This window comes from Oncorhynchus tshawytscha, linkage group LG07, assembly GCF_018296145.1.
Source record: "Oncorhynchus tshawytscha isolate Ot180627B linkage group LG07, Otsh_v2.0, whole genome shotgun sequence".
Lineage (NCBI taxonomy): Eukaryota > Metazoa > Chordata > Actinopteri > Salmoniformes > Salmonidae > Oncorhynchus > Oncorhynchus tshawytscha.
Genome location: NC_056435.1, coordinates 48,492,687 through 48,507,179, shown reverse-complemented (window position 1 = coordinate 48,507,179; position 14,493 = coordinate 48,492,687). Strand labels below are relative to the sequence as shown.

The 14,493-nt window shown below is 41.8% G+C and overlaps 1 non-coding gene across 1 annotated transcript; it reads left to right on the top strand.

The window, feature by feature from the left end:
* Window positions 1-10,875: 10,875 nt before the first annotated feature.
* On the top strand, window positions 10,876-10,965 carry trnar-ucu. The gene is given in 2 exon segments: window positions 10,876-10,912; window positions 10,930-10,965. It is a non-coding gene; the product is annotated as a tRNA-Arg (tRNA).
* The last annotated feature ends 3,528 nt before the right edge of the window (window positions 10,966-14,493 follow it).

The window sequence follows — 14,493 nt, the reverse complement described above, 5'->3', positions numbered from 1 at the left end:
GATTCTGATGTTCCTCAGGTGCATAATTTTCAATTTTGAGACCGATCCTTTCAATGTGTGTTTGACTTGGTATTTGTGTCTGGCTTGTTGCTTTTCAAACATGACAGTCCACTTGACTGATGATGTGTGGGTGTTTGTATGTGCATTTCAGCATCTTACGCCAAGGAACAATGGCGCAGGACATACTTCTTGGCAGCCTGACCTCCCGGTGACCCCACGTCCATGCGTGAGGAAAGGACAGGGGAGCTAACGTTAGCCGGCGTGGGCCTGTCAGAGCCATCGATTCTGTGATGAATGGAGGTGGCGGTTATTAAACCAGAATTAGAGCGAGGGTGGGAGGAGGGGGAGGCAAGGAGGAGGGGGAGAGGTGATAAATGAAGGGGCGAAATGTTCTGCAAGAGAGGATAGAAGAGGTGGGGGGATGTTGAGGGAGGTGGATGGCACAACATCAGCATCATCCCTCTTTATTATCCTCCAGGGCCACCCGTCATACGGAGAGAGCGAGGGCACGAGAGGGGCACACCTAACTGATAACCTCCACACTGTCCACACACACTGGAGGAAATGGAACCTTAAATTCTGCCCCCCTCTGCTTGGGCTGTTTCCTCCCCATTCCCATCACTCCGTTTGGCCTTGTGTGTTGAGATGACTGGGGTTTCTATTGGAATATTAACATTTTTAAATGTGCAGTTTTATCCAGCCTCATGTTTTTGGAAAATCTAGAAAATATAAATAAATGATTAAAAAAACATCCTGCTTATAAGAAAAGGTTACTGTGAAATTAATTGGATAGATTCTCGTAAGATGAATGTTCTCATTAAAAAATAATTTAATGAAAATTTGAATGTATAAGTTTAATTTTCCTAAGTGTTTTGCTTATCATAAGAATTGTTGTTTTAAAGTCTTGTATGACTCCCATTTTTCTTGAACTCTTCTTTTTTTCTGTGGCTGCAAAGCCCATCAATCATGGCGTACTCTCGAGAGTGGGACGGTGTTCACGCGGTACACACAGATAAGTCATACAGGCGCAGGATATTAGTCGGATCAGCAGGGGGGAAAGAACAGTGAGGGTTCACCATGCGGTTACGACACGGACGTACATGCACACGGTCATATGGGGGATTGATTTTTCTAGGCAAATCCATTTACCATCGGCCATTGCTGTTTTCAGTGTGTTTCGAGAAAATACGAGACGAGACAGATAAATTTTCACATTTCTGCACCATGCACTGTACTAATCACTTCCCTTCTCCTCTCTCTACCCCCTCCATCGCCCCCACTGCTCTTTTTTATTAGTGGTTTATTTATCAATGTTTTAGTTACTGTCGCTGCTAATTTCTGCCCGGGTTTGTCTTCATTACACCTCTGGAGTCGTTAGGAGAGAGCGTGCTGCTGGGTTATGTAGAGGTACCACACTGCTTCTCACTCACTTACTATGGTAATTCTCTGGCTTGGTAATGGCCTACCTCCCTCTACAAATTTCAACCACCCCCCACATTTTATCAGCTACAAGTTATTTGTTTTCCAGTCTAACCCAGTTTGTCTCCTTCAGTAAATGTGGATTTTGTCGATGTTAAGGTTGGGTTGGCCTGAAAAACTAGTTCCCTCACCACCGGACCTAAACTGTCCTCAACTGTCCACATAGAGGCCAAGAGACTATTGGCTAATGCTGGTAGATCTGCTGATGCATAAGTTGTTTCATCATTATGAGCAGGTGAAGGTTCAGTGGAGTCTTACCCAGAGGCTTATAGAGAAAGGGATGCTTCAGTTCTCAACCATTCTCCAGTTATTACTGAGAGGAATAGAATGTCTTGAATAAATTAGACGCTGGGCCGACTGTGTGTGTGTGTGTGCTTGTGTGTGTGTGTGTGTGTAGTGTACGTGTGTGTAAGGCAGCAAGTTGAAATATTTGATAGTATGGCCATTGTATGCAAAGGAAAATGCTCCACATTATCAAGGTGTATAATTGCAGTACTTTTAGAAAAATGGGTTCCAAAAGGGTGGCTGTCCCTATAGGAGAACCCTTTATGGTTCCAGGTACAACTCTTATGGGTTCCATGCAGAACCCTCTGTGGAAAAGGTTCTACATGGAACCCAAAATAGTTATTCCTGGAACCAAAAGGGTTCGACCGGGAACCAAAAAGGGTTCTTCAAAGTGTGGGGACAGCCAAAGAACCCTTTTAGGTTCTAGATAGCACCTATTTTTCTAAGAGTGTATACTTGAAGATATACTGTATATTGGGAAAAAGCAGCCTTGGTAAAAGCACACCAGCAGAGAAGAGTTTATTGACTAAATGTTAAGCTGGCATTATCAAAAGAAGGCAGACTTATTTATGGGGCGGGGGAAGCGGGAGAGTTATGTGTGAACAAGCCTTAGGACTGTAAACAGCAGACAGATATCCTGCTGCCTTGTCTCAAGTCTCTATGGGTTGAGAGCAATGTGCATTGTGGTGCGGCCAGTACTCTTTGTGGTATTTCAGAGGCTGTGGTACTGGCTGTGGTAAGCGACGATGACAGATTCTGTTCTCTGAGTTTACAGATGGTATTCCTGAAGTAGTCTGTTCCTCTTTTATTTCAGTTTAAAATTATTCATTTGTTCTGAGCAATGAGTTGTCTAGCTGCCCTGCTCAGGTGATACTTGTGATTGGGTTGATGGATGAGAAATTAGAAATGCTGTGATTTCACTGTGAGTGCAGCTTTTAAAAACACATTCAGATCTGAATATGAGACCTGCCTCTGCCTAATGTAACAACCTTCATATGTGTGTTGCCAGATGTTGAGGATGCTGTGAAAAAGGTACATTTTAATTCATATGAATAACTTTAAAGGCATATTCATGATTCTGGAAAATGCTGTATGTCGAATCAACCTACGGTCCACCACTACATCCTTCTCATATACCTTAAGATCTGAAAATACTTTCTGGATAGGTGTAAGCAATATGGAGGTAAATTGAATAGAATAGTACTTTGTTAGTCCATCCATTATTACAATCCATTACTAAAGAAATGTGTCTCTTGATCTGCTCTTATTCTCCTTCGACAACACATATCAGCTGCAGTGGGGTTCCCCTGGAGGGTGGATGGTTAATGCGTTTCTCAAGAGCACAATGACAGTGGATGGTAGCTGTCATCCGGCCCAAGATTTGAACCAGCAAACTTTCAGCTACTGGTCTGCCTCTCAGTGCTCTGGGCTTAACAACCTACCAATACCAATTAAAACCTTTCAGATCAGACAGGGACAATAAAGAAGTGTAATGGCCGGTAGGCGCTATAGGTCTTTCTATTTTTTTCTCTCTTACCGATCCATCTAAGAGCTCAACTAGGTCAACAAACAAAAAGCAATTAAGTGGGGCAGCAGCCTCCTTCAGGGAGTTGGTAATTAGAGAGAGGTGGGGACAGCTTCATTCTAAATAGGTACTAAAAGCCCCATCCATCATCTCCACTGTGAAGGCTCCCTCTCAGGTCATGTGATGCACAAATGAGAGAGAGAGAGAGAGAGACTGTGTGTGATATGTGTGTGAGAGCTGGAAAGCTGAACACACAGCCTCCTTTAAGTAACTCAAAATGCATGTGTTTCTGTTCAGCGATTTAGATTGTGCTGCCACATTTGCATTGCAGAAAGGGGTAAACATATCACATTCCCTTGTGATTGGTTGGATGCAAGGCGGTGAGGTTAAGGATTCAAAGTTTATGGACTGGGCACTACCATTGTGAGCAGAAAGTGGGGAAGGTTAAACACAAAGGACACAGCATCCTTGACCTGTGCTGTTCCCCCCACCTCCAACTGCCTGCCCCTTCTCTTCCTCCATATGGTTGGGAACCTGTTAATATGGCAATATGGGGAGACTTTAACTGGTAAAGAAGAGAAGAATCCTAATTCAGTGGAGAAAAACTGTGTTGGGAACTGTTCAATCTGTTGGAGGCCATTCATGCATTCATTTGGATATTTCCCTACAATTACGCATTTAATATAGCTTCTAATCAGCATCAACTTATTTGAGATACACTGAGCGAAATATCTTACTTATTTACTAAACGATCAGGCAATGGGTAGAAAAACATTTGACAAATTTACCACTTACCATTATTAGGGCAACAATTTAGAAGCTTAAAACCACTGGAACAGTGGTAAACTTGCCTGGTATTGGACAGAAGTGTATCTTGTTGCTACCAGGAAGATGGTTCGGGAGGCAAAGGAAAATTGAAGGGCCAAAGTTGGAGAATTACCGAACATCTGTCATGACTTCCGCCGAGGTCGGTCCCTCTCCCTGTTCGGGCGGCATTCGGCGGTCAACGTCACAGGTCTTCTAGCCATCGCCAATCCACCTTTCATTTTCCATTTGTTTTGTCTTGTTTTCCACACACCTGGTTTGCATTCCCTCATTACTCATCTTGCATATAACCCTTTGTTTCCCCCCATGTCTGTGTGTGGAATTGTTATGTGTTATGTATGTGTACTCCAGGCTGGTTTGCGCCGGGTTATTGTAACCTGTGTGTGTTCAGTTTTCTGAGTGACGTGTTTTGTTCGCCTCAATAAAGGGCTCCGTTTGCTACCCATTTCTGCTCTCCTGTGCCTGACTTCCCTGCAGGCAGTTACACACTCCTTTACAACATCTTTGGTCACCAAGTCTCCAAATCTACAATTAAATGCCACCTCCATTCCAATAGTCTCTTGGGAATGGTCTGTTATGAAACCAAAAATAATAAAAGTATTTGATATTTTCTGAGACACTTGGGATTTTAATTCAAATCATGTGCTGCATATTTAATAACCGCCCTAAACTCTACATCTCCCAGTGGCTCTGTGACGCCCCCTTGACAACTGTGAGTCAAGGAAATGTCTGGTTGCGGCAACCAATCATATCGCCGTCTGTAACCACGACTTAACAAAGAATTGCACTCGCCAACCAATCCGAGACCCCAGTGCAACCAGGAAGTAACCAAGAACAATGAGAACAGAGCTATAGAATTGGCTGGCACTAGAATAGGGGACTTTCCTCTCCATCTCTACCATGAACATTTAATTCAACAGTAAAGTTTTTGCTGCTTACATTATCTTTTTTTAAATCAGAAGTTTTGTTGTCTGCTGTTTTCAATTAGAATATCTAGCACTAGCAGGTAGGATCAGTGCATTAGGCACATCTAATGTTTTCTACAGATGCACCATAGAGAGCATCCTGTCTTGTTACATCCCCACCTGTAAAAGCAGCTTCACCGTCCCCTGGAAGATCACAAAGGACTTCAGCCATGGCCTGTTCTCTCCGCTTCCATCTGGCAGATGGTAAGAGCATCCACCTCCAGGCCATAAGACTGTTGAAAAGCCTAGTTGTCCACCTGCACAATCTGCTATTCACCTGCACCTTAAGAGACTGACTCTCTGTAACACTGACCCACTGACTCTCTGACTCTCTGTAACAGTATTGCTTCCGTCCCTGTCCTTGCCTCAACCTGGGCTCGAATCAGGGACCCTCTGAACACTTTTGCAACTTGTCACCCACAAAGCATCGTTAACTATCGCTCCACGAAAGCCGCGTCTCTTGGACATGTACGAATGCATGCACACTCACTCACTCACTACCATCACTGCTGCTATTATTTATTACTGTTTATATGTACTGCTCACTTTATCTACATGTTGACATAGCACATTTCATACTACATACTGTTACTGCTAGTTTTACTCCTACTTTTGAGAGATAGCCCAATAATAGACTAAAGGAGCCTAACATTACTCATTTATAGTCCAAGTGTCTTGGAAGTTCTGTTTAAAGGTGAATTGTCTCTGGAAGCCAAAAGAACCAAACACTCCATCTAAACGTGAATCGATTCTCAGTTGTGATACAGTTCTAGAAACATAAATCCCTCTACTTTCACATCACATCTAAATAATTTCACAAATGCAAAATACACACTTACTGTACACTGTTTTAACTGGTTTTAACACAGCTGCAGCCGACAGTATTTTTCAGTGACACATTTGTGGCATCCGTCTTCCATTTACACACAGCTGTTCGCAGACGCATATAGCTAATTAGCACAGGTAGTTGGCTCTTGTCTTCTGTCTTTTTTCCGTAAATACCAGTGGCGATTTTAGCATGTAAATCTTGGTGGGGCAAAAAAAAAAGAAGTGGGATGCATGCCATCAAAGCCACTACACAACACTAAATAATACATTAATTTCACTATAACGGTGACAAGCGGTGCCAATACAGACTGTTAGGTCCTACATAAAGCTGTCCCAATAGCAGAGTCCCAACACCTTACTGCTACACCTGGCTATCGGCAGAGCCTTCTCTGGCAGCGAAACAGTTAATTCAGCCTCATTTACTGCCGTTAAAAAACATTGCTGATATGGCTGACTTACTTAAACAAACGCGGTTTCTGCTGACAATTGAGATGTACAAACTATGGCATAAGGGGACTACGAGCGGATAAGCGGCAATCCGTAATTTTGATTAAGACATTAATGATCGAGCTAGGATGTACGTAGTCAAAATAACTATTTGTTCAGCACTTTTGAAATGTACAGCGACAGAATTTAGAACATGGTCCGTTCTTACAGTGTTCTTCCTGTACACCCAGTCAGAAACGTAGGATAAATAAAGGGGGCATATAAGCAGACAATGGAAGCTCTTACAATATTCGATGATTTCATTTCAAAAAACAGGTTATAGGCTACATGTGCACCACCAAGTCAGAACAGTAGGCGAAATTAAGTGGTGAAAATAGACCAAATTATTAGGGTGAGGCACATGGGCTACTAACAGCTTACTACACAACATATACTTAGTATTACTTTCTTAGCTACAGCATACATATCTCCCTGGCATATTACATAGTTTATGCAGCAGCATACAGTACAATACATTTTTGGACTCACGTTGTTCTGCTGTGCTCACATGAACAGGAAGGTGGTGCGGCGGTCCTTCGTGGGCAAATTTTGTCATCAAAGTCTGTCATTCTCTGGATTCATGGTGCTTTCAAGACAACTGGGAACTTGAATTTTAAAAAAAGGTTGAATCATGATGACGTCAGTGATCTTCAAGTTGTAGCTCTAGAAAGAGGCCCGAGTTCCCGATTTACAATTCCCGAGTTGGATTAAAGTTCAAACGTATTTTCTCAGTCGTAGCTCGTTTTTCCCAAGTTCCCAGTTGTTTTTAACTCACTAAAGTCAGGTTTTGCAGTTCAGAGTTAACAGTTGTTTTGAGCGCGGCACAAATCATGCTTCATTGACAGCATGGCCAATGTGGAATGTCAATCATTTTAAACAAGGAAAAGATACCCTTAATCTTAGATTTGGGACCACACAGCCACTCCACTGAATAGCAGGCTAATGATTGCTTTGCAATGCTTGCAGTTAGCCACTGATTCCTTCCAAACCACTAATTGTTGAATTTGCGATATCCAACTTGTTGTGTAATGTTTATGGCCGATGAGCACCGATACATTTTATTTATAATTTCACTTAATTATTTATCTTCATATGACAAGGATTAAAAAGGATTTGCCAGTAGATTGTCGACTTGATTCATGATGATGACTGCTAGCTAAGATTTTGAAAGTAAGAAAGCTACTGTAGATATAACGGGATTTGATGCCATTTTATCTTTGGCCAATGACCTTAAGCTTTCTTGGATGGGCACTTCTCATGTAACTCTATGGCAGCACCCAAGGGGTTTAAATTTTCGAGCTCTACCCTTTGACTTGGTGGTGACGTAGTGTCCCCATGATTTCTCCCATAGAGCTCCATTTTTATGGAACGGTCTGCCTACCCATGTCAGAGACGCAAACTCGGTCTCAACCTTTAAGTCTTTACTGAAGACTCATCTCTTCAGTGGGTCATATGATTGAGTGTAGTCTGGCCCAGGAGTGGGAAGGTGAACGGAAAGGCTCTGGAGCAACGAACCACCCTTGCTGTCTCTGCCTGGCTGGTTCCCCTCTTTCCACTGGGATTCTCTGCCTCTAACCCTATTACAGGGGCTGAGTCACTGGCTTGCTGGGGCTCTCTCATGCCGTCCCTAGAGGGGGTGCGTCACCTGAGTGGGTTGATTCACTGTTGTGGTCATCCTGTCTGGGTTGGCGCCCCCCCCTTGGGTTGTGCCGTGGCGGAGATCTTTGTGGGCTATACTCAGCCTTGTCTCAGGATGGTAAGTTGGTGGTTGAAGATATCCCTCTAGTGGTGTGGGGGCTGTGCTTTGGCAAAGTGGGTGGGGTTATATCCTTCCTGTTTGGCCCTGTCCGGGGTGTCCTCGGATGGGGCCACAGTGTCTCCTGACCCCTCCTGTCTCAGCCTCCAGTACTTATGCTGCAGTAGTTTATGTGTCGGGGGCTGGGGTCAGTTTGTTATATCTGGAGTACTTCTCCTGTCCTATTCGGTGTCCTGTGTGAATCTAAGTGTGCGTTCTCTAATTCTCTCCTTCTCTCTTTCTTTCTCTCGGAGGACCTGAGCCCTAGGACCATGCCCCAGGACTACCTGACATGATGACTCCTTGCTGTCCCCAGTCCACCTGGCCATGCTGCTGTTCCAGTTTCAACTGACCTGAGCCCTAGGACCATGCCCCAGGACTACCTGACATGATGACTCCTTGCTGTCCCCAGTCCACCTGGCCATGCTGCTGCTCCAGTTTCAACTTCCACCTGACTGTGCTGCTGCTCCAGTTTCAACTGTTCTGCCTTGTTATTATTTGACCATGCTGGTCATTTATGAACATTTGAACATCTTGGCCATGTTCTGTTATAATCTCCTCCGGGCACAGCCAGAAGAGGACTGGCCACCCCACATAGCCTGGTTCCTCTCTAGGTTTCTTCCTAGGTTTTGGCCTTTCTAGGGAGTTTTTCCTAGCCACCGTGCTTCTACACCTGCATTGCTTGCTGTTTGGGGTTTTAAGCTGGGTTTCTGTACAGCACTTTGAGATATCAGCTGATGTACGAAGGGCTATATAAATAAATTTGATTTGATTTGATTTGACAGAACACTGAGCCAATCACGGCGCTATGCTCCATATTTTCTGCTGGCTTGCCCCACCACCACAGAAAGCACTTTATTTCTTAAATGTTTTTATTTGCTCTGCCCCACCTGCCCTGAATGACGGGTCGTCACTGGCAAACACATGCTGTAACATGGAGATATGGCCCTGTGGTAAGACTAACCCCATAAAGGTGTGTATCAATTTAACCTTTTGTTTTTTGTTTTGTATTTGAAAGATAAGGTCCTTATGCTTACAAAACCGTACTGCAAGCGGTGCGTGTTAATGTTCAGACCGAACTTCGGGGCTCTTAACAACTTCCCGTACAGAATACGCCTTCGTCCAATGACTCTTACGTGTAATGGAATTGAACTGAGAGTTTATGACCTCCACACCTGTGCCTGGCTGGGTCTCTGTCTGTGACCTCCACACCTGTGCCTGGCTGGGCCTCTGTCCATTCTCCACATCTATGGTTGGCTGTCCTTCAGTCAGCTCCTTGTCCTCTGTTCCTTACGGGCTGGGCATTCTGATTGGAGCCAACAATCAGTCTCTCTCCATTTTAAGGTAATTATACAAAATTGTAATTATTTGTGTTCAATTGTTTGTCCCTCAGTGGTGTTTATGACCTCCACACCTGTCCCCGGCTGATCCTCTATTTTTCAAGCTTATACAGCATCATTTTTCATTGATGTATTAGTCAACAGTATTCTCCCCTTCCTCTTAATTTACTCTGAGCACAAAACCCCTTAGCTGAATGCTGTAATTACATTCTGATCAGTTAATGTCAGTCTTTGAATGCGCCATTGTATAAACTATTTAATTTTCCTGAGTGTGTGCTGTGCACTGATTAAAAAACAAATTAGAGTATATTTGTCATTCTCACATCTTCCTCCAGTTATGTTGTCTTCAATTACTTCCTTGATTTACAATCAAAATAACTTAGCCAACATTACGTTTTCGATGGGATCATGGTATTACATTTATAGATTAAGCCCTTTCTCTAAAACTGGGACAAACAAGATTTAACTCCTGCGGTGTTTAGGCCTACTAAATGTACCCTTCTTCATAGCTCATAGCTCAGTATTTGAATTATTTATTTCATAGTCTTTTTTGCTCATCTTTATCAAGGGTGCCAATAATTTTTACCTGACTGTATGTAGCCTGGGTATGTATGTATACAAGTATAGCACAGGTGAGAGGAGAGCATACGGTTCTTTCCCGCCTCACTAGAACAACATGGAATACACGTCTCTGCATCCTTTCTAAGGTAATCTTTTGCAGGGAAACTATGTATGTTATATCATGCAATAAATGGGAACCTCACTCAAACAAATATTTATCTACTTTTAATCTGATAAGCCAATTTTATGTGGAAGCGTCATGAACCGCGCCAAGGCCAGCGGTCATCAGTAGTGTTCAACAGCTCTGTTCTCATTGGCCAATTCATGGTAACGTCTTGGCAGCGGTGCGGTCTCTGTTTGGTTGGTGAGGGCAAATCTACGTAACTTCTTGGTAGTATCAGGGATATGATTGGTTTTCGCTACCAGAAATGTCCTCGACTGACTCTCTAACCGCCAGTACAATTTGTACCGAAAGACCATCACTTTTCTAATATGTAAGAGATGGTACTGTGACTGTACTGGAGTGATGTGACGGTTGTGTTGAGTTTATAATGGGCCTATGTAGCCTAATAATACGTGTAGTTATTGTAGGCTACAGCTTGGGTCATCTATTTTGAAACCTCCCAAAATAAAAGCGTTTGATGGATTTTTGAAAGATTTTTCTTCAAACCGTGTGCAGCCTATTTCATAACTTCCCTAACATTGACAGAATAACGTGTAGGTGAAAAGATGGGCATGTTTCAAGGCGAATGGTCGTATGTGAAACTACTTCTCTAGAACCTCAGCGGCTCCGTGGCGCAATGGATAGCGCATTGGACTTCTAGGTTAAAGATCGTGGTGATTCAAAGGTTGTGGGTTCGAGTCCCACCGGAGTCGACTTTTTTTTGTCTGTTGATAGTGAAACATGAGTATAGACTGACAATGATACATGAGCATTTGCGAATACACTAAATGTGCTTAACCTCAACTATAATAATAGCACGAATATTCATCTCCATTGATAAGCCGAAACGCTCTATCTACACACAAGGTAGCATAATCTATCGCCGAAATTAAAGGAAGATTCACCAAAAATGGCATACTTTTATTAACGTCAGATGTCGGGTAGCTGTCATAGTCAATAACCAAATAGGCGACCCTTTACTATGCATACAATCTTGAAACATGTTAAAATACTGTGCAGGCAAAAGTTGTTTGCGAACTGCTTGTTGCTCTCGACGTGCTCGTTCAAGATTACGCAGCTTGAAGGCCTGCGTAACAGTGCACGTGGCGTAGTGGGTGTGGACTCGGAGTTGGCTGCTGGTGCTGGAAAAGGCTTCCAGGCATACAGTGTCGGAACAGAGAAATGCAACGAAAACCCATCATTCACCATGAAACATAGAACTTCTTTAGTAGGTTGATGAAAAAACACACCATCAACAGAATAATTCCGCTATGAACAGCAGACATTGAACACACGCAATGGTGCCCCAAATCTCGGATAGAATCTCCATAAATAGAAAGCATTGGCTGGATAGCCTATATCCCACTAGGAATTCCCAGTGTAGTTATCCAGTATTACGTTTAACAGAGGTTTACTACTGAGTAGTATCAATACCAGAACATAAACAGGTATGCCGTCATGTATTAACAAATACTGACCACATTGTTCTTGAGGTGACATTTGGTTATATTCTTATTTCCTATTGAATTTTGTGGTTATAACAAGGCAAAACACTTAAATACGGATTAGGCAATTATGCGTTTGAATGCTGATATTTTATACTGCAGAGACGTTAACTTCTGGCAGAGAGAAGCTGCATGTTTGCGTTCAATCAGACTGAAAACAATGTTTCACTCTCCCACAGACTTGCAACATCAGCTCGCTCTAGATTGAAACCTCTGTACGCTGGCTGTGGTCTCACAACTAAACATAGGCTATTATATTTGACTAAAATCCGTCCCACTCCATTTAGTATGATATGTTACTTTACATTAGGTAGTATGATATGCTACAATATGGTAGACAAAGAACGAGAAGAGTTTGAATAGCCCAGTATTATGGGCGCTTTGTTTCTGCATAGGCTGTTCAGGTGGAAAGAATCATTCATTTTAATTTGTCGTCCTCATGAATCAGGCATGCAGGCCTGTTATATCTACTATGTTACATAACATTGAGGATAAACTGTAAGGGAGCTCTCTTACCTTTATTTCTGCAGCCTTGTGTTATGACGGTCACGTTAAAATAACGGATCTCTCCAAGTTGATATTTGTGCCCTCCCTAAACGATAAATAAAAAGTATAGGCCTATACCATCAATGATCTTAATGTAACCGGGTGCTCATTATTCTTCTATTTCGCTAACATCGATTGTTTCAGACCCAAGCTCGTGGTTCTGTAAATAGCGGGACCAGCCCTTATACAAAGTGATTTGTCCATTAACAAACTAAAGTTCGAGTCAATTCATTAAAAGTATATTGATATGTGTCCCTGCACTTAATGCCAAGGATCACCAGGTGAACTAAGGCTAATAAAATGAATATGAATAATATACCTGTTCATATTAATTACACATTACAACAACATACAATTGGCATGATAATAATATAGTTTAATTTATAAACAAACATTATTTTATGAATATGTTAATAATAATCATCTTTATGATTTATTGTGTTTTCAATCTTATACAAAAATAAATGAACACCCTGAATTTCAAAGTCAGTAAAAAAAAAGGGGCACGCATCATTGTTAAATGTGCAAGTTCCTATTCTACAAAATAACATAATTTATTCAACTTCACGCCAGGCCGATTTCAATTTGCAGTATATCCTGTGACAGATAAGTGGAGTTGGAGTGGTTTGTTGGTAATCGATTGAGAGAATTTTTTGAATATTTAGTCAACTGAGTGTTGCCTCTCCAACCCGGTGACCGAGTCAGCCCAAGGCGAGTCAGGGGTTAAAAGGTCGAAGTTGAAATGGGGAGCAAGTTCCAATCACCCAAGGAAAGCAATGTAGTCGAGGAGTAAGTGAAGAGCTGTAAACACCAGTAAACATGCAATTTGATGTTTCTAGTGAAAGTGAATTTGCAACGAGTGAAAAAATTAATCTTTGAAATGGTCTGTAAAACTGTTAATAACATTATCCCTACTTTTGCCTGAATTTAATCTAATTCATTCCGATGCAGCAGAAACCTATTTTCTTACATCTGTTTTTTTTTAAACGTGCAGGCTAAACTTCAGCGTTCTGATATAGTTGTTTTGCCCTTTAATTGTTTATTTTTCAAGCAATATCTGACATGTTATCCACTTTCAGATTCTGAACGTACCAGATGTCTCCCCACTCACCACTGTTCTCACTTTTCTCCCATGTTTTCCCCAAAACATGTCAGCATAATGCGGAAATCAATAGTGACTAGTCAATTGTTGTTTTCCACCATAATCCACATTTTTTATGGCCGACATTACTTGCCAGCAGTCATTTACCGTGTTTACCTTCATTTAAGAGACGGAAAAATATTGCACGGTTGCACAAGTTAATATAGATCTAGCCCACCTTTAAAACATGTTTTGTGGGCTGCACTTAAACCTCGAAAGTAGTTAATTTTGAATTGAATTAGGCTAATTGCTTTTTTCCTTTAATCATGATGCTCACTGAATTCTGTAGCCGAAGGACTGCTGATAAAAGTGATGAAACCTACCGAGAAATGATCGGAAATTAATTTCAAGACCAGAACTTGCTGTGTCAATTAAATGTAGCCTACTTCTTTGTAGGCAGTTATAGAACTGGCTAAAGATGATGTGTTATCCTTTTTGGTGTGTTGTTAAAGTGGGATAATTTTTGTTTTTTTGAATGGCCAGTTTCATAATTACGTTATTTAGAGTCATTATATAGGCTCTGAGACTGTAAGGAGTTGATATGCTAATTTGACCAAATCATATCTCTCAAGTTGCACTAGCCTAATATATTTTATTATTTCTCCAGTCCTAATATCTCACAGAACCGCCTGTAGGCCTACTCACGTACATGTAGGCATATTTATTACCAGAACGTCGAGGTCAATAATCAGACAATAATCATCGTATGCCATTCTGCATGCATTTCGATTGCACTGTACTTGTACAGTGTCGAACACATTTTTCCATGGGATTTAATTGAAAGGGTTTACCATGTAGCCTATTATCCTGTCCAAGTATTGTGCCAATAGTTTATCTGCTTAGCTGCTTAGCTAGTTTAGCTGCTTTTAGATCTTTTTCAAGATGTTACCCGCAAGACATCTGTAATAGAGAACACATTGGGAATATGAAGGAAACGCCTATATCTTTGTTCAGCTTGAAATGAACATTTCCATTGTATCAAAATGTATTATAAAGGATCGTTTAAATGAATGTTTAACTTCTTGGGCTTAATGAAACCACCATAACAC